Here is a 20,847-nt window from a genome sequence, read left to right as displayed (position 1 = left end):
GTTAACAGCAGTGCCAACGTCGACCAACGCTCGCTTGAATTCGTTTCCTTTGAGATAGACTGTGGTGAGAAGTCCCCAGTCATACATCTCCTTGTCTTTGGATGGAGGTTCAGGGAGTACTTCTGGGATAAGTAAACGCTTCCCAGATAATACATGGTTTAGAGCTGTGAACAGATCTTCCCTTTGAGCCTTCGACAAATAAAGCAATTCACAAGCGTGCTCGATCAATGACTGAACTGCTTCTTTGACCGGTTGTTCAGAGAGTGTGAATGTTCTGATTGGGAGAGGATTTCTATGTACTCCTTCAGTCCCCAGTTCTCCCGAGTCAGCCTTTTTTTTAATATGCGCTTCAATGTTCTGCAATCACTTGTAGGATGATTGACATACCTATGGAAATGGCAGTAGCGTGCATTTTCCATTTGTTCCTCAGTTGGTTCCTTTTTGACAGGAGGTAATTTGATCGCACCGTCTTGGATCCAGACTTTCAATAGTTCGATCACTTCTTCAATGGGAAAAGGGAAGTCAGATGCATCTTGATCGTTCTGTTGATGTTGAGTCGGCGGTTGTGCATTCTTGGCTTGACCATCTTTCCTTGGCGCTTTTGAGGGATTGGACACTGGAGGAGCATTCTTATGTGTCTGTGAGTCAACTTTTCTCTTGCTCCCTTCAACAACATTCATGGAAGTTTCAACATTGTACTGCTTGTTGATTAGACGCCTCGCAGTGTTGCTTCAAGTGTCTTTCGATTCCTTTACTTTGACAGTTTTCGTTCTTTTTAGCAAGGAAGGAGCGGTAGTTGCTGATCGCTTGGACGCTTCATGAAGTTCCGAGAAGGTCTGAAAACGAAGGTTTTCCAGCAAATCTTTGCACACTGGGATCATCCCATTGATGCACAAGTCCACCAGTTGTTGTTCAGTAACGTTGGGATCATGGCAATCCAAAGCTTGAATTCTGAACCTCTTCACATAGCCATTCGGATTTTCATCATTCTTCTGAGCCATCCTTCATAGGTCTGAAAGAGTAACTTTCTCAGAAACAAAGAAGTATTTCCTATAGAAAGCATTAATCATTTCTCCCCAATTAGCTATGTTTCCTGGTGCGATGTTGTTGTACCAAGTATATGCTCGACCCGTCAGGGATTTTGAAAACTCCTTCAAACGGACGACATGGTTGTGTGCATGCTCTCCTAATGCTTCCAAGAATCGAGAAACGTGTTCTCTATCATTCCCCATTCCATTATAGAGTGTGAACGTTGGAGAAGTATAACCCTTTGGGAGAGGGATTCTTTGTGTAGCAGCAGGACATGGAGGTTGATGACGGTGTACAAATGGCACATGACCCTTTCCCCGATTTTCCATAAAGCGCTCCAAGTCTTCATGAGTGATGAAACTGGCGGGTTCAGGTTCTACAGCTTTGCGGGCTTCGTCATCGTCAGGGACTAGAATAACTTCGGGATCTGGAGATGCTTCCTTGTCTTTTCCCTTTTCCTGAGTATTGTCTGACATCTTGTCAGTGAGAGTTTTGAGGTAGTTACATAGCTCCTTCTGAGTCGCAGCCATATCAGTTTGATTCTTAGCGATAACTTCCTGGACTTTCATGAGATCAGCGATGGTGGGTGGATTTTCTATGAGCTCCTCAGGATGTCGGCCGAAGAGAGGATGACTTTCGACATTGGTGTGTGGAGGAGTAATGTCACCACCACTGTGGGAAGCGGGAATAGTTTCTGGAATTCCATTGTTGTTGCTAGTGCTAGCGTTGTTTGTGTTAGGATTGGTAACTAAACCTGACCTGAGATCAACCATTTTTTGAAAAATGAGAGATTGCAACCGAGAGATTAATCTTCCACTGCGGTCGCCAATCTGTGGATGGGGAAAAACGGTTTACTGGTTTTTTAAGGAAGTGAAGAGTCTAGCGTGCGGTCGAGACTCTTCAGCCGAGCAAACTGTTGAACCTCACACGGATACACTGCAAAGGGAGTGCTTAGATTCGAGAGATCAATCTGTAGGACTCCGGCCTAAACCAAGTCAATGGCCGTTCCAGAGTCAATTAGGTCGCAAAGAGGGATATGGGTTGATATGTAGGAGGGAAGTTGAGAATTGCGTCAAATCAATGATGATCAAGGATTGTGGATGTGTTGAAGATTTCTGCAATAATTGGTAAACTGTGAAGTTTTTTGAAAAAGTTCTGAAAGATTGATGAATTCTTGAGAGTGATTACTCATAAAATTCTTTTTAAACGAGTGTTCGAATGTTCGAATCTTGTCCTTTAATCATGAATTCAGAGACTTATTTATATTGTCAGAGTGGTGAACACATTGATCCCTGTAAGTGTGACGTTTTCTTGAGTGAAAGAGTGGGAAAGTGGGAGATCGTGTTAAAGTCAGTTCCATATCGTGTGGAGACTTCACTGATCGCACACCCACTACTTTGATAACTCCTTCAACTGTTTGCACGATTTATGCACATTTCTCGTCGTGGATGAATCCACGTGCCGTAGACCGCCAGACCAAAAACCTAAGTAATATCCCCCATTTGTGACGTGATTGATGTCTCACGAATCGTGGAGTCTGTATGAAAAACATGTCTTAGTTAGTCAGGTGTTGACTGATTAGACAGTGAGTCTAGATTTTTTTGAATCGAGCATGATTGAAAAATGCTTAGCGATTTATGAATATTAATATTGCTCGTCTGAGCAAATATAATAAATTCGAAATTCGACGAGTTGTTGAATATTGATGAGTTACTGAATACATGTGGATTATTCGAGCAAACTGCTGAATATTGATAGTGGGATCAATATTCGAGCAACTGAGTAAGTATTGCTCAATTCGACAAATTACTTCTAAATTACTGAATATTGATAGTAGGATCAATATTCGAGCAACTGAGCAAGTATTGCTCAATTCGACGAATTACTGATAAATTACTGAATATTGATAGTGGGATCAATATTCGATTTTTTTTTTGATAAGTCAAAAATTTGTAATAATAGATAACAAAAATTACAAGAAATAATTTACAAGAAAAGAGGTCACAACAACCCCAAAAACTTGTAAACTATTTAAAACGAAAATAAGTAACATTTGGGTATTCAAATGAATTTAGAAAAGGTGGTCTTCCATTAAAATGGATTCCCACTTCATTAGCTAGAAAACATCCACGCTTAGCCATTTTATCTGCTGAAAAATTCGCCTCCCTAAAGGTGTGAATGAACCTTATAGACATATAATGCCTACAAATCACCATCCATCTATTCTTTGTAAACCAAGGAATATAATTATTTTTGAAAACTTCTACCATGCCATAAGAATCTGATCGCACACAAACACGTTCAAAACCCCATTGCATAGCCCACTCCAAACCAACAAGAATGCCATATAACTCTGCCAAATAATTCGTCGTAACACCGAGTACGATACTCATAGCTCCAAGCACTGAACACTGCGCGTCTCTAGCCACCACCCCAGCACCAGCAATGCCTAGATTGCCTCCCGTCGCACCATCACAACATAATTGGAGTTCGTTAACATCAGGTGGATGCCAAAAACACTCCACTGGTTGCTTCCTATGAATACTCCTGTGTTGAACACGGAAATAGTTCAAAAGAACAATATCCTCAGCGTAATTCTTCATATGACCCTTGAGCCGAATAGAATAGTCCTGAATCAACTTCAAAACTCGTTTATAAAACACGCTCCAGTTAGGCTTCTTATGCTCAAAAACCCCCTTGTTCCACAACTGCCCCAGTTCAGACTTTAACACCAGATTGACGACAAGCCAAAGGTCACGGACTATTGGACTCCTGCCCTTGGCTGCTTTATAAGAAACAACAAGATTAGTATTAGGCTGCAAGTTAAAAATATCAGAAAGCCAATTCCACGCTCTTGCTGCAAAGCTGCACTCATACAGCACATGAACCAGCGTTTCTTCATCAATTCTGCATAGGCAGCACTTATTAGCAAGTTGAATTTTGAATCTGCTCTTGATTAAATCATATGTAGCACAAATACCACGGATGAATTTTCAATTCTGAGCCGCCAGAACTGGATGGATTTCTTTTCTCCAAAGAAGCGTCACACCCTACAGCTTAGGATATCTTTGACGAATCAGAGAAGTAGCATATTTGGAACTGAAGTCACCTGAGCAAGCAGTGGGATCAATATTCGAGCAACTGAGCAAGTATTGCTCAATTCGACGAATTATTTACTGGTGACGTGACCCAATAAAATATTAACTAAAATACTGGTAAATTACCGAATATTGTATAATTAATCCAGATGTTGCTCGCTGGATCAACATAATTTAGTGTTTGAACTTGCTCATAATGGTGATTCGTGGAGCATTTATTCGAAACCCTAATTTTTGATCAATCCTTCATCAATTGACGAATCGCTGAAAATTGGTCATGAGTGAAGAGGGACTGACCAGATGGGATGATGGACGACCATGTGGTTCCTGAATGCTCAAGTGAGCGTGCACCAGGGTCTTGAGTTGACCAGTCGGTGAAGGAATGATGATTAATGCATGCCGATTTCATCATTTACTGAAATATTGCTAGGTTCAACATTAGGTGATAAAACCTAGGTATGAAATATGGGGACCGACCAAGAGAGCACGGGACCGGGTCTTGGTGGTCACGGGACCAGTTGATGGTCGTTTGAGTAATCCCCAGGTTGGTTGGAGAGAGTTTGGGCCCAGTATGAGCAATTGAGCAAATTAGGTCAGAATTATGAAATCATGTGGGACCGGCTTTGTGCAAGCCCTAGGGATGAGTCTGGTCGGTCACGAAGGAATGCACATGTTGTCGTGGTGTCCTGTCTCCGTACTAAGAGTTTCAGTATTTTCTGACGTGTGTTCGAGCAACATTGTGAATTTTCAGAAGAATTTCATCTTGACTGAAATTCTTGATTTTTGTTGGAATGAGCATGTATGCTCAATTGATCAATATTTTGTAATATTAAAATAAGAGTATTTTAACATTTAAAACTGTCGTGAGAGGCTAGCCAGTCGTGTGACCATGTTGGCTTTTGGTTTTCATGATTCGAGCAAAATTTGAGAAATTACGACGAAATCATGATTTTGCTCAAACCAAGGAGTTTCATGAATTGAGGAAAATAATAATTATAAAAGACCAGGGATTGCAAGGTGTGGGACCGGCCATGGTTAGGGCATGGCCAGCCGGCTATGTTGCCCGGTCCCGCATACCAGATTAGGGAATATGCGGTTTCTTTTTTTGAGTCTAAATTCAATGGTGTTGAACAACCAATTGATGAGGGATTATTTCAATATGATCATAACACAATTTCTGTTGAAGGTAATCATAGAATGGATGATATTCCTACTATTGAAGAGATGAGGGTTGTTGTTTTTGATCTTGGTGCAGATAGTGCACCGGGACCTGATGGTTTTTCTGGTTGCTTCTATAGACATTGTTGGGACGTGATTCAACAGGATCTCTACAGTGCTATTACTTATTGTTGGCAACAAAAAATGATTCCTCAAGGTACTAATTCTAGTCTTTTGATTATATTAGCCAAGGTTAGAGGAGCCAACACTCTTCGTAACTTTCGGCCTATTGGTCTTAGTAATTTTTTCTTTAAAATTTTTACTAAGATCTTGGCTACAAGACTAGGTAGTGTACTTGATAATATTGTTTCAGAAGAACAAGTTGCTTTTATGAAATGGAGAAATATTCATGAAAACATCAGTGTGGCGTCGGAGATGGTGAATGATCTTAAAACTAAGCAGAAAGATGGCAGTGTTGGTCTAAAGCTAGATATTACCTAGGCTTTTGACACGGTCAGCTGGTCTTTTGTCTTAGAGGTTTTTAGAAGGTATGGTTTCTCTCAGAACTGGTGTTCTTGGATTCATTCGATTCTTAGTTCGGCTCGTATTTCTATCCTTCTTAATGGCAGTCCAGAGGGTTTCTTCAAGATTAATAGAGGATTAAGGCAGGGTGATCCTTTATCTCCTATTATTTTTTTTCTAATTGAATATGTTCTTAGTAGAAACCTCACTAAGTTATTTCTGGAGAAGAAGATGACGCCCATGCTCTTAAAAAAAGGTATTTCTGCCACTCACCTTTTCTTTGCGGATGACATAATGATTTTCTGTAAAGGTAATATGAAGAGTTTGCATAATCTTCTTGCCTTGCTTGGTAAATATCAAACGGCCTCGGGCCAAACTGTTTGTCGTCAAAAGAGTAAGGTTTATTATGGTGGTGGTTCCTTGAGACGTTGTTGAACCATCACAAATCTCCTTGGAATGGAGGTTACCACTTTTCCAGATAGGTATTTGGGTGTTCAAATTATGCCCGGCGCGGTGAAGTATCGTCACATAAGCAATGCGATTGATAAAATTAAGAAGCAACTCTCGGTTTGGAAAGGTAAAATGCTTTCTTTTCAAGACAGAGTAGTTCTCATTAATTTGGTGATTGCAAGTTATGCCATTCACAACATGGATGGCTACAAATGGCCTAAGAATTCATTCAACAAGCCGAAAGAGCTATTCGTAACTTCCTTTGATCTGGTGATGCAGAGATTGCAAGGAAGTTTGTTGTTGGTTACCCAAAAGTCTGCTTCCCTTTAAATGAAGGTGGTCTTGGTATTACTAGCATGGAGGTTACAAATAAAGCGCTGCTAATGAAGTTATGGTGGAGTATTCGTTCTTCAAATAAGAAGTGGGCTCGTTTCTTATGGGTGAAATATACTACTAGAACTGGTAGAATCAAGCTGTATGGAGTGAATTCTTCAATTCTTCCGGGCATTAATATGATTCACTCTATTGTGGATAAAAATACCAAAGTTCTTCTTGGTTACGGGAGGTCCACATCTCTTTATTTTGATGTGTGGTATGGGAATGAGAGCATTTCTGACATGCTTCATAAAACTAACCTTGATAGTTCTGTCATGGTAAATGATATTATTGTGAATAATGGCTGGCAGTTGCAGGGTGACCATTTGCAGCATTTGCTGCGAGCGGGTGTGGACTTAAACAATCTGCCGTTACTGCAAGGAGGTAGTGATTGTAGGGTTTGGATGCCTGATATGAGTGGAAAGTTCTTAGTTGCTTCGGCCAGCAGATCGTTAGAAAGAAGTTTGCAACAACGGAGGTGTATGGCCTATTGTGGAGGAAAGCAATACATCCAAAGCTAGCGGCTCAGAACTGGAAACTGTCTAGAGAAGCGTGTGCTACACAAGACAAAATCAGGAGCAGATTCAAAGTTGAACTTTCCAATAGGTGTTATTTATGCAAGCAAGCCGAGGATTCATTGGAGCATATTCTGTGGAGCTTCCCTTTTGGGATTCAAACCTGGCAATGGTGTTCAGGTTTGTTTAATCTAAGGCCTCAATATGATTTTGTGAACTCTTACAAGTCAACTAAAGGTAGAAGTCGCATTATCAAGGATTTGTGGCTGTTAGCAAACATGGTTATTCGCTCGGAACTGTGGCAGTCAAGAAATTTGGCTTGCTTCCAAAACGCAACAGTTAACATTCACTTCTTTCAGCAGCGAGTTTATCATTTGATTCATGAATACTCTGTTCGATTGAAGATCTATATGTGCAATAATTCAGATTATTTGGAGATATTGAACTTCTTCAGGGTGCGTCATAGGCAAGTTAAACTAATGCAGCCGATTGAATGTTTATGGATGCCGCCGAATAGAGATGAACTGTTACTATACTGTGATGGTGCTTCCAAGGGAAACCCTGGTATTGCAGGTGCTGGTGTGGTAGTGCGTGATACTGATTTTAATTTTGTTGGGCGATGAGCATTGTCTTGGGAAAAACAAATAATTTTCTAGCAGAAGTGTATGGAGTGATTGTTGGTTTAGAATGGGCTACAAAATGGGAAATGCGCAAGGTTTTGGTAAGATCTGATTCTATGGGTGTAATTATGGCCTTTGAGAGTGATAATTTTCCTTGGTTTGCAAGACAGAGGTGGAGGAGGATTCAAGATAACTATGATTCCATACGTTTTGTGCATACTTATCGTGAAGCAAATTTTGCAGCTGATGCTATGGCAAAGAGAGGCTGCTTATTAAGGAATGGCGAAGGGATGAACTATGATGAGAGACCTTATTTTCTAAGTTCTTTAGAATATCCTCATGTCTCTTATTTCAGATTTAAATAGTTTGTAAGTTTTTGGGGTCTAAGGACCTCTTTTCTTGTAAACTCTTTGTAAATATTTGTTATTCATCAATACAATTTTGGACTTACCAAAAAAAAGGCTCAAACAAGGAAAGTTGCTAAATTGAAGGAGTTCTTCATGAGTTCATGAAAATAACAAAATAGGGCAAAATAATGGAAGAGGCGTGGGACGGGCCACGACTAGGGCATGGTCGGCCGGCCGGTGGGCCCAGCCCCTTGGCACCTCTTATTATTTTATTATTATTTGTCGTTTTCTCCTGTTTTGCATAGGATTCCTCATCTATCCATATTTTTGGATGCTCGTTTGTGCATCCGGGTGCTCAGTCGTGCATCATTGTCGAGTACACTTGCACCATTTTTGCAGGGCTTACTCAGTGATGATTCAGATGCCCGATTATTGAGTATTTATTACTAATTTATGAAATTCAGTGGAAAATATTACCATTTCATGGGATCGTGGATTCGACCATAAAATCATAGTAATTAAGTATTATCATTCCATAAGATCAGCCGTGGATTCGATCATGAAATCGGAATAATGAGATGATACAATTGTTTATTGCCATTCCATGGGATTAGGCCGTGGATTCGACCATGAAATATGAGCAATTGTTATTGCCATTTCATGGGATCAGGCGGTGGATTCGACCATGGAATAGGAGCAATAATAGATCATTCTGGGAATTCAGTGGTGAATGTCACGGCAGAATTAATCTATTGCAGAAAAGATATTAGCCAGTTAAAGCGTCACATCCATTCTAAATGGTGCATAGTCAGGGAGTCACGGGTGTTGTTTATGACCTGAAGGCGTTATTGTTCTCAATCTACGGAGAACCGCCTGAATCTATACACGGTCTCTCCACATAGTCAGGGAACAGTGAGTGTCACCGACGTCCTGAAGGCGTTAATGCTCTCAATCTTCGGAGAACCGCCTAATCGTTCTTCTATGTGAAAGTGGGTCTCTCTCCTGCAGTCAGGGAACAGTGAGTGTCACCGACCTCTTGAAGGCGCTAAGCTCTCAATCTACGGAGAACCGCCCAATTATGTTATTCTGCATAGAGGTCATGATGAAATGCCTGGGATCGAATCGCTCAGCTAGTGGGGATTTTCGAAAACATATTCATCATGGTTTCGTAAAATATGAATCGTTGCATGCCTGAAAGCCGTGTCAAAAACATGCCTCATGATTTTACGATTTAGCCCTTTGTTGAAACTCCACCATCAACACAAGCCTACTATGAAACTAAGCTGTTACCTATACTTATGTGTATTCTATTGAACCATCCACTTAAATGTACCAGTTTTAGTATATTATTAGATGTTTTAAACAGTTTCTAGCGGTCCAAGTGACATGTATTAATTCTTTATCTTAAAGAACTATGAGTTTTTGATAACAATCCTACTATGAAACTTAGTTGTTACCTATACTTCTGTGTATTCTTTTAAACCATCCTCTTAAATTTACTAGTTTCAGTATATTATTAGATGTTTTAAACAGTTTCTAGCATTCCAGGTGACATACATTAATTCTTTAATCTTAAAGAACTATGAGTTTTTTGTAACAAGCCTATGATGAAACTAAGCTGTCGCATATACTTCTGTGTATTCTTTTGAACGATCCTTTTAAATTTACTAGTTTTATTATATTATTAAATGTTTTAAACAGTTTTTAGCGGTCCAAGTGACATCTATTAATTCTTTAATCTTAAACAACTATGAGTCTTTTGCAACAAGCCTACTATGACACTAAGTTGTCACATATACTTCTGTGTATTCTTTTGAACCATCCTCTTGGATTTACCAGTTTTAGTATATTATTAGAATTTTTAAACAGTTACTAGCGGTCCAAGTGACATCTATTAATTTTTTAATCTTAAACAATTATGAGTTTTTGATAACAAGCCTACTATGAAACTTACTTGGTATTTTTTTTTTGCTAGGTCAAAAAGGTTTATTAAGCAAAAAAACGTAATTACAAGAATTACAAATTTGGAGCACACTTCTCCATACCCCCATAAACCAAAGGGGACTAAATAACGATTAAGAAATAACAAAAGCCATAACCACAAAAAAAGAAAAACTAAAAGAAGCTACCTATATCTATAGCCAACTCCTTTCAATTTACTTCTGCTGCTACCAACTCTATACGATTTGCTCTTAGAAAAAATTCCATCCATAATATCCGTATCAAAAGCATAATTACCCAAGACATCCTCATCTTCATCCTCATAAAACTCTCCTTCTTCATCCTCAGATGCAAAGTTACCAGGGACAAGCTTAATAGGAGATAACTTACTAGGAGATTTTCTTTCCATTTGCTCCCTCTTTTCTACCAACCCCGCTTGAATTTCCGTGTTAGAGCTCGGAGACTCCTCAATAGACTTGCTAGGGGAAGATTCCAAACTTGAATCAGGTTGTAAAGAACGCTTTGTGTATTCTTTTAAACCATACTATGAAACTTACTTGGTACCTATACTTATGTGTATTCTTTTAAACCATCCTCTTAAATTTACTAGTTTCAGTATATTATTAGATGTTTTAAACATTTTCTAGCGGTCCAAATGGTTATATATTAATTCTTTAATCTTAAAGAACTATGAGTTTTTTGTAACAAACCTACTATGAAACTAAGCTGTCACCTATACTTCTGTGTATTCTTTTGAACCATCCTCTTGGATTTAACAGTTTTAGTATATTATTAGAATTTTTAAACAGTTACTAGCGGTCCAAGTGACATCTATTAATTCTTTGATCTTAAAGAACTATGAGTTTTTGATAACAAGCCTATTATGAAACTTAGTTGTTACCTATACTTCTGTGTATTCTTTTAAACCGTCCTCTTAAATTTACAAGTTTTAGTATATTATTAGATGTTTTAAACAGTTTCTAGCGGTCCCAGTGGTATCTATTAATTCTTTAATCTTAAAGAACTATGAGTTTTTCGTAACAAGCCTACTATGTAACTAAGCTGTCACCTATACTTCTGCGTATTATTTTGAACGATCCTCTTAATTTTACCACTTTTAGTATATTATTAGATGTTTTAAACAGTTTGTGGCGGTCCAAGTGATATCTATTAATTCTTTAATCTTAAAGATCTATGAGACTTTCGTAACAAGCCTACTATGAAACTAAGCTGTCGCCTAAAATTCTGTGTATTCTTTTGAATTATCCTATTATACCAGTTTTAGTATATTATTAGATGTTTTAAACAATTTCTAGCGGTCCAAGTGACATCTATTAATTCTTTAATCTACAAGAATTATGAGTTTTTCATAATAAGCCTACTATGAAACTAAGTTGTCCCCTATACTTCTATGTATTCTTTTGCACCATCCTCTTAAAGTTACCAGTTTGAGTGTATTATATATTAGATGTTTTAAACAGTTTTTATTTGTCCAAGTGACATCTATTAATTCTTTAATCTTAAAGAACTATAAGATTTTCATAACAAGCCTACTATGAAACTAAGTTGTTACCTATACTTCCGTGTATTCTTTTGAACCATGCTCTTAAATTTACCAGTTTTAGTATATTATTAGATGTTTTAAAATGTTTGTATCGGTCCATGTGACATATATTAATTATTTAATCTTAAAGAACTATTAGTTTTTGATAACAAGCCTAATATGAAACTAACCTGTCACCTATACTTATGTGTATTGTTTTGAACCATCCTCTTAAATTTACCAGTTTTAGTATATTATTAGATGTTTTAAACAGTTTCTAGCGGTCCAAGTGACATCTATTAATTCTTTAATCTTAAAGAACTATGAGTTTTTCATAGCAAGCCTACTATGAAACTAAGTTGTTACCTATACTTCTGTGTATTCTTTTGAACTATCCTCTTAAATTTACCAGTTTTAGTATATTATTAGATGTTTTAATCTTAAAGAACTATGAATTTTTCGTAACAAGCCTACTATGAAACTAAGCTGTCACCTATACTTCTGTGTATTCTTTTGAACGATCCTATTAAATTTACCAGTTTTAGTATATTATTAAATGTTTTAAACAGTTTTTAGCAGTCCAAGTGACATTTATTAATTCCTTAATCCTAAACTACTATGAGTTTTTCGTAACAAGCCTACTATGAAACTAAGCTGTCACCTATACTTCTGTGTATGATTTTGAACCATCCTCTTGGATTTACAAATTTTAGTATATTATTATATATTATAAACAGTTACTAGCGGTCCAAGTGACATCTATTAATTATTTAATCATAAAGAACTATGAGTTTTTCATAAACAAGCCTACTATGAAACTAAGTTTTCACCTATACTTCTGTGTATTCTTTTGAACCATCCTCTTAAATTTACCAGTTTTAGTATATTATTAGATGTTTTAAATAGTTTCTAGCGGTCCATGTGGCATATATTAATTATTTAATCTTAAAGAACTATGAGTTTTTGATAACAAGCATAATATGAAACTAACCTGTCACCTATACTTATGTGTACTGTTTTGAACCATCCTCTAAAATTTACCATTTTTAGTATATTATTAGATGTTTTAAACAGTTTCTTGCGATCCAAGTGATATCTATTAATTTTAGAGGACTATGAGTTATTGATAACAAGCCTATTATGAAACTAAGCAGTCACCTATACTTCTGTGTATTGTTTTAAACCATCCTCTTAAGTTTACCAGTTTTAGTATATTATTAGATGTTTTAAACAGTTTCTAGCGGTCCAAGTGACATCTATTAATTCTATAATCTTAAAGAACTATGAGTTTTTCATAACAAGCCTACTATGAAACTAAGCTGTTACCAATACTTCTGTGTATTCTTTTGAACCATCCTTTTAAATTTACCAGTTTTAGTATATTAATAGATGTTTTAAACTGTTTGTAGCGGTCCATGTGACATATATTAATTATTTAATCTTAAAGAACTATGAGTTTTTGATAACAAGCCTAATATGAAACTAACCTGTCACCTATACTTCTGTGTATTCTTTTAAACCATCCTCTTAAATTTACTAGTTTCAGTATATTATTAGATGTTTTAAACAGTTTCTAGCGGTCCAAGTGGCATCTTTTCATTTTAGAGGACTATGAGTTATTGATAATAAGTCTATTATGAAACTAAGCAGTCACCAACACTTTTGTGTATACTTTTCAACCATCCTCTTAAATTTACCAGTTTTAGTATATTATTAGATGTTTTAAACAATTTCTAGCGGTCCAAGTGACATCTATTAATTCATTAATCTTAAAGAACTATGAGTTTTTCATACCAAGCCTACTATGAAACTGAGTTTTCACCGATACTTTTGTGTATTCTTTTGAACCATCCTCTTAAATAAACCAGTTTTAGTATATCATTAGATGTTTTAAACAGTTTCTATCTGTCCAACTGACATGTATTAATTCTTTAATCTTAAAGAACTATGAGTTTTTCATACCAAGCCTACTATGAATCTAAGTTTTCACCTATACTTATGTGTATTGTTTTGATCCATCCCCTTAAATTCACCAGTTTTAGTTTATTATTAGATGTTTTAAACAGTTTCTAGCGTTCCAGGTGACATCTTTTAATTTAGGAGGACTATGAGTTATTGATAACAAGCTTATAACAAAACTAAGCAGTCACTTATACTTCTGCTTTTCTTTTTTTTTTTTTTTTTGCTAGGTCAAAAAGGTTTATTAAGCAAAAAAACGTAATTACAAGAATTACAAATTTGGAGCACACTTCTCCATACCCCCATAAACCAAAGGGGACTAAATAACGATTAAGAAATAACAAAAGCCATAACCACAAAAAAAGAAAAACTAAAAGAAGCTACCTATATCTATAGCCAACTCCTTTCAATTTACTTCTGCTGCTACCAACTCTATACGATTTGCTCTTAGAAAAAATTCCATCCATAATATCCGTATCAAAAGCATAATTACCCAAGACATCCTCATCTTCATCCTCATAAAACTCTCCTTCTTCATCCTCAGATGCAAAGTTACCAGGGACAAGCTTAATAGGAGATAACTTACTAGGAGATTTTCTTTCCATTTGCTCCCTCTTTTCTACCAACCCCGCTTGAATTTCCGTGTTAGAGCTCGGAGACTCCTCAATAGACTTGCTAGGGGAAGATTCCAAACTTGAATCAGGTTGTAAAGAACGCTTTGCTATAATCTTAACAGCCTGTTTGGCAACTTTCCTAGCTTTTTTCCTTGCTAAAATGTCAGCATCAACCTCACCCCAACTTTTAGAGCCCATACTAACATCTGAGTCACTAGATTCCACTTGTTCCTCCTCCTCCTCCTCAATAATAACCTTATCAAGGCCTAACTCAGATGCTAGAACGCCAAATTTATTTTCAACCACAACTTCAGTTTGCATCAACTCATCCGAAAAAGGAGTATAATCATTCTCAAAAGGAGTAAAAGAGAAAGTACCTTTGTTAGGGGATTTCTTTCCTTTCACTTCAGTCCATTCTTCTTTAGAAAAACTCTGTGCATCCATGTCTTCATGATTTTTACGTAAAGCTCTATCTTTCTTAGCTGCAATATTATTTTTACAATGAATAAACTTCATCTGAGCCTCACGCAACTCAACAGAAGATTGAGCAAGCTCCTTTTCCAATTGATTTTCTTCATCAATAACGTCAGTAGGGGTGCTTTTTAACACGGACTGGACACCAACAGTTTCACGAGCAGCATTTGGTTTGCTCACGGATTGTATTCCAGATTCAGCCACAGATTTTGGTTTGTTCAAAACTCTTGTCTGGGTTTCCAACTCAGACACGGACTGAAATTTAGAGTTTTGGTCGGACTGAGATTGAGTATTTGTTGCCCCTTGCGTGTTTGCATGTTCTGCATGAGCAGATTGTGAACGTACAGCAACCATATTATCCTCCATATTAACCTGATTCAAAGACTTCTCCTCCTCCGCATTAGGTTTAGCTAATTTTGCTTGCCAAACTTGGATTGTTGGTTTATGAACAATCTGTTTTTCCTTACCAGCAATCTTCATGTTGTTCTTCCTTTTGCATTCATCATCAACATGCCCAATAATATTGCAAGATAAACAGAATTTAGGTGAATTTGGTATATCAACATATTGCCAAACTTTTTTACCTCCAGCAGTGATAGAGATGCGCTCAGGAATATGCTTTGCAAAGTCTATATCCACCAAAACAGCTGCGAAATGACCATATTCCAGATTTAGGGTTCTTTGATCCACCACAATGGGTGTTCCAAGGATTTTCCCAATAGAAAGTAATGATCTCTCAGTCCATATCTCAATAGGGAGACCAAGAAAACGTACCCAAACAGCAGCATGGGACGTTCTTTGTTTATCAGGATTAAAACCTGGGTACCAATCAATCAACCTCAGAATTTGTTGATTGACAAACCACTTTTCAGCACGTATCTTCTCCTTGTCCAAATCTGAAGATAACATAATAACAAAGAATCCTTTGCTCATAGGTATAAACTTACACCTATTCTTAAGTTTCCATTGATTTTCAAGGATTTTTTGAACCTCAACAAACTTTAAACCTGTAGCATCCAGCCTAGCTATGAAGCTATATTGAAATGGTTTGCACCCTTCCTGATAATAATCATTAGGAATGACAAGAGCTGGCTCACCTTCAACAAGAGTAGGGTTTGGTAACAAAGAAATATCAACTGAAGTTGGGTTTAGGGTTTTACGTTCCCTAACTTTTTCAGCAAAAGAAACTGGTTTATCATGATTCTGATTTGAGCTACTAGGAATATTAACTGAAGAATGAATCATCATGAATCAACGTATTGATTCTGATAATCCAAAAACGTAAAACTTGAAACCCTAAACGTGAAAAAATTTGGTTTTCCAAAATCGCCAAAAAGAGAAAAAAACGGACAATCTCTTTCCTACCCTCTAAAAAATCAAAAATAAAGGGCGCAACCGGGTTCGAACCGGTAAAACTGATGAAGGTGGGATTTGAGGCACTGACCTCCAACCGCCGTGAGCTCCAGAGAATCTGCTTTTCAACCATCCTATTAAATTTACCAGTTTTAGTATATTATTAGATGTTCAAACAGTTTCTAGCGGTCCAAGTGACATCTATTAATTCTTTAATCTTAAAGAACTATGCATTTGCCATAACAAGCCTACTATGAAACAAAGTTGTCACCTATATTTTTGTGTATTCTTTTGAACCATCCTATTAAATTTACCAGTTTTCGTATATTATTATATGTTTTAAACAGTTTCTTGCGGTCCAAGTGACATCTATTAATTCTTTAATCTTAAAGAATTATGAGTTTTTCATGACAAGCCTACTATGAAACTAAGCTGTCACCAGTACTTATATGTATTGTTTTGAACCATCCTCTTAAATTTACAGGTTTTAGTATATTATTAGATGTTTTAAACAGTTTCTAGCGGTTCAAGTGACATCTATTAATTCTTTAATCTTAAAGAACTATGTGTTTTTCATAACAAGCCTACTATCAAACTAAGTTTTCACCTATACTTTTGTGTATTCTTTTGAACCATCCTCTTAAATTTACCAGTTTTAGTATATTATTAGATGTTTTAAACAGTTTCTTGCGATCCAAGTGATATATATTAATTTTAGAGGACTTTGAGTTATTGATAACAAGCCTATTATGAAACTAAGCAGTCACCTATACTTCTGTGTATTGTTTTCAACCATCCTATTAAATTTACCGGTTTTAGTATATTATTAGATGTTTTAAACAGTTTCTAGCGGTCTAAGTGACATCTATTAATTCTTTAATCTTAAAGAACTACGAGTTTTTCATAACAAACCAACTACGAAACTAAGTTGTCACCTATACTTTTGTCTATTCTTTTGAACCATCCTATTAAATTTACCAGTTTTCGTATATTATTATATATTTTAAACAGTTTCTTGCGGTCCAAGTGACATCTATTAATTCTTCAATCTTAAAGAATTATGAGTTTTTCATAACAAACCTACTATGAAACTAAGCTGTCACCAGTACTTATGTGTATTGTTTTGAACCATACTCTTAAATTTACAAGTTTTAGTATATTATTAGATGTTTTAAACAGTTTCTAGCGGTTCAAGTGACATCTATTAATTCTTTAATCTTAAAGAACTATGTGTTTTTCATAACAAGCCTACTATCAAACTAAGTTTTCACCTATACTTTTGTGTATTCTTTTGAACCATCCTCTTAAATTTACCAGTTTTAGTATATTATTAGATGTTTTAAACAGTTTCTTGCGATCCAAGTGATATCTATTAATTTTAGAGGACTATGAGTTATTGATAACAAGCCTATTATGAAACTAAGCAGTCACCTATACTTCTGTGTATTGTTTTCAACCATCCTCTTAAATTTACCGGTTTTAGTATATTATTAGATGTTTTAAACAGTTTCTAGCGGTCTAAGTGACATCTATTAATTCTTTAATCTTAAAGAACTATGAGTTTTTCATAACAAGCCTACTACGAAACTAAGCTGTCACCTATACTTTTGTCTATTCTTTTGAACCATCTTCTTAAATTTACCAGTTTTAGTATATTATTATATGTTTTAAACAAACTCTAGCGTTCCAGGTGACATCTATTAATTTTTTAATCTTAATGAAGTATGAGTTTTTCGTAACAAGCCTACTATGAAACTATGTTGTCACCTATACTTCTGTGTATTCTTTTGAACCATCCTCTTAAGTTTACCAGTTTTAGTATATTATTAGATGTTTTAAACAGTTTCTATCGGTCCAAGTGAGATCTATTTAATTGTTTAATCTTAAAGAACTATGAGTTCTTCATAACAAGCCTACTATGAAACTAAGCTTTCACCTATACTTATGTGTATTATTTTCAACCATACTCTTAAATTTACCAGTTTTAGTTTATTATTAGATCTTTTAAACAGTTTCTAGCGGTCCAAGTGACATATATTTAATTCTTTAATCTTAAAGAACTATGAGTTTTTCATAACAAGCCTACTATGAAACAAAGCTGTCACCTATACTTCTGTATATTCTTTTCAACCATCCTATTAAATTTACCAGTTTTCGTATATTATTAGATGTTTTAAACAAATTCTAGCATTCCAGGTGACATCTATTAATTCTTTAATCTTAAAGCACTATGAGTTTTTGATAACAAGCCTACTTTGAAACTAAGCTGTCACCTTTACTTCTGTGTAGTCTTTTGAACCATCCTCTTAAATTTACCAGTTTTAGTATATTATTAGATGTTTTAAATAGTTTCTAGTGTTCCAGGTGACATCTTTTAATTTTAGAGGACTATGAGTTATTGATAACAAGCCTATTATGAAACTAAGAAGTCACCTATACTTCTGTGTATTGTTTTCAACCATCATCTTAGATTTACCAGTTTTAGTATATTATTAGATGTTTTAAACAGTTTCTAGCGGTCCAAGTGACATCTATTAATTCTTTAATCTTAAAGAACTATGAGTTTTTCATAACAAGCCTACTATGATACTAAGCTGTCACCTATACTTTTGTCTATTCTTTTGAACCATCCTCTTAAATTTACCAGTTTTAGTATATTATTAGATGTTTTAAACAAACTCTAGCTTTCCAGGTGACATCTATTAATTTTTTAATCTTAATGAAGTATGAGTTTTTCGTAACAAGCCTACTATGAAACTAGGCTGTCACCTATATTTCTGTGTATTCTTTTGAACCATCCTCTTAAATTTACCAGTTTTAGTATATTATTAGATGTTTTAAACAAACTCTAGCGTTCCAGGTGACATCTATTAATTTTTTAATTTTAATGAAGTATGAGTTTTTCGTAACAAGCCTACTATGAAACTAAGCTGTCACCTATACTTCTGTATATTCTTTTGAACCATCCTCTTAAATTTACCAGTTTTAGTATATTATTAGATGCTTTAAACAAACTCTAGCGTTCCAGGTGACATCTATTAATTTTTTAATCTTAGTGAAGTATGAGTTTTTCGTAACAAGCCTACTATGAAACTAAGATGTCACCTTTACTTTTGTGTAGTCTTTTGAACCATCCTCTTAAATTTACTAGTTTTAGTATATTATTAGATGTTTTAAATAGTTTCTAGTGTTCCAGGTGACATCTTTTAATTTTAGAGGACTATGAGTTATTGATAACAAGCCTATTATGAAACTAAGCAGTCACCTGTACTTCTGTGTATTGTTTTCAACCATCCTCTTAAATTTACCAGTTTTAGTATATTATTAGATGTTTTAAACAGTTTCTAGCGGTCCAAGTGACATCTATTAATTCTTTAATCTTAAAGAACTATGACTTTTTCATAACAAGCCTACTATGAAACTAAGCTGTCACCTATACTTTTGTCTATTCTTTTGAACCATCCTCTTAAATTTACCAGTTTTAGTATATTATTAGATGTTTTAAACAAACTCTAGCGTTCCAGGTGACATCTATTAATTTTTTAATCTTAATGAAGTATGAGTTTTTCGTAACAAGCCTACTATGAAACTAAGCTGTCACCTATACTTTTGTGTATTCTTTTGAACCATCCTCTTAAATTTACCAGTTTTAGTATATTATTAGATGTTTTAAACAGTTTCTAGCAGTCCAAGTGACATCTATTTAATTCTTTAATCTTAAAGAGCTATGAGTTTTTCATAACAAGCCTACTACGAAACTAAGTTGTGACCTATACTTCTGTATATTCTTTTCAACCATCCTATTAAATTTACCAGTTTTCGTATATTATTAGATGTTTTAAACAAATTCTAGCATTCCAGGTGACATCTATTAATTCTTTAATCTTAAAGAACTATGAGTTTTTGATAACAAGCCTACTTTGAAACTAAGCTGTCACCTTTACTTCTGTGTAGTCTTTTGAACCATCCTCTTAGATTTACCAGTTTTAGTATATTATTAGATGTTTTAAACAGTTTCTAGTGTTCCAGGTGACATCTTTTAATTTTAGAGGACTATGAGTTATTGATAAAGAATACTTCCCTTAGCATTTCATTAATAAGCCAATCATCAGCTCTCCCTTTGTTCTGCAAGCAAGGTGGCAATATGGTACAAGTCTTAAGAACCACCCAGAAGCAAAATCAAATTTATTTTGAAGATTAGGAGTGATAAAAAAACACTTACACTTGGATAACAATTCTTCACTATGCTCCCTACACTCATTTTCAAGTAAAATGATAGGATTCGACTGCCAAGCCAAGAGACACCTGATGTTTGTCCTTCCTGAAACATTTTTTGTGTATTAACTAGGGTAGCCATGAAATCTTGGCATCCTTATTTCTTAGGGGAATAGTAAAGGATATAATCTACCACAGCAACGAAACTGATACATGCTGAAATAATATAGAAAACTGAAAGACAATAAAGAAATAAACAACAAATTGCAATCTTACTTCTGCTAATGGAACTGAGGAATAGCTTGGAACGATTGAACCAGCAGTATTCATAAGCACAACAGACCTAACCAGAGCAGGCCAAAGACCAGCAACAATAGCAACAAAGTAAAAATAAGGATGCCAAGAAGTGTAAAAATATACTTTCACTATCCAAGAAGTGTAAAAATAGGAATAGCTTGGGATGAAGATCAGACCCAAGAAGTGTAAAAATATACTTCGATTATCCATCGGGTAACAAGAAGTTTGATTCTCAAGAACTAGAGAGGATTAATTTCAGACTAGGAACTGTGATGATAGGACATACCACCGATAGAGTTGCCAACAAGATGTACAGGTTCACCGACAACGTCAACAA

General features: G+C 35.5%; 1 long non-coding RNA gene across 1 annotated transcript; it reads right to left on the bottom strand.

Annotated features, from left to right (window-relative positions):
• Positions 1-20,075: 20,075 nt before the first annotated feature.
• Positions 20,076-20,583, bottom strand: LOC113318052. Its single transcript, XR_003344258.1, has 3 exons — positions 20,490-20,583; positions 20,221-20,319; positions 20,076-20,123 (listed from the first exon to the last, which is right to left on the bottom strand). It is a non-coding gene; the product is annotated as an uncharacterized LOC113318052 (long non-coding RNA).
• Positions 20,584-20,847: the final 264 nt, after the last annotated feature.

The sequence above is a fragment of the Papaver somniferum genome, chromosome 10, assembly GCF_003573695.1.
Source record: "Papaver somniferum cultivar HN1 chromosome 10, ASM357369v1, whole genome shotgun sequence".
Taxonomy (NCBI): Eukaryota; Viridiplantae; Streptophyta; class Magnoliopsida; order Ranunculales; family Papaveraceae; genus Papaver; species Papaver somniferum.
This window is presented reverse-complemented; position numbering and strand designations above follow the sequence as displayed.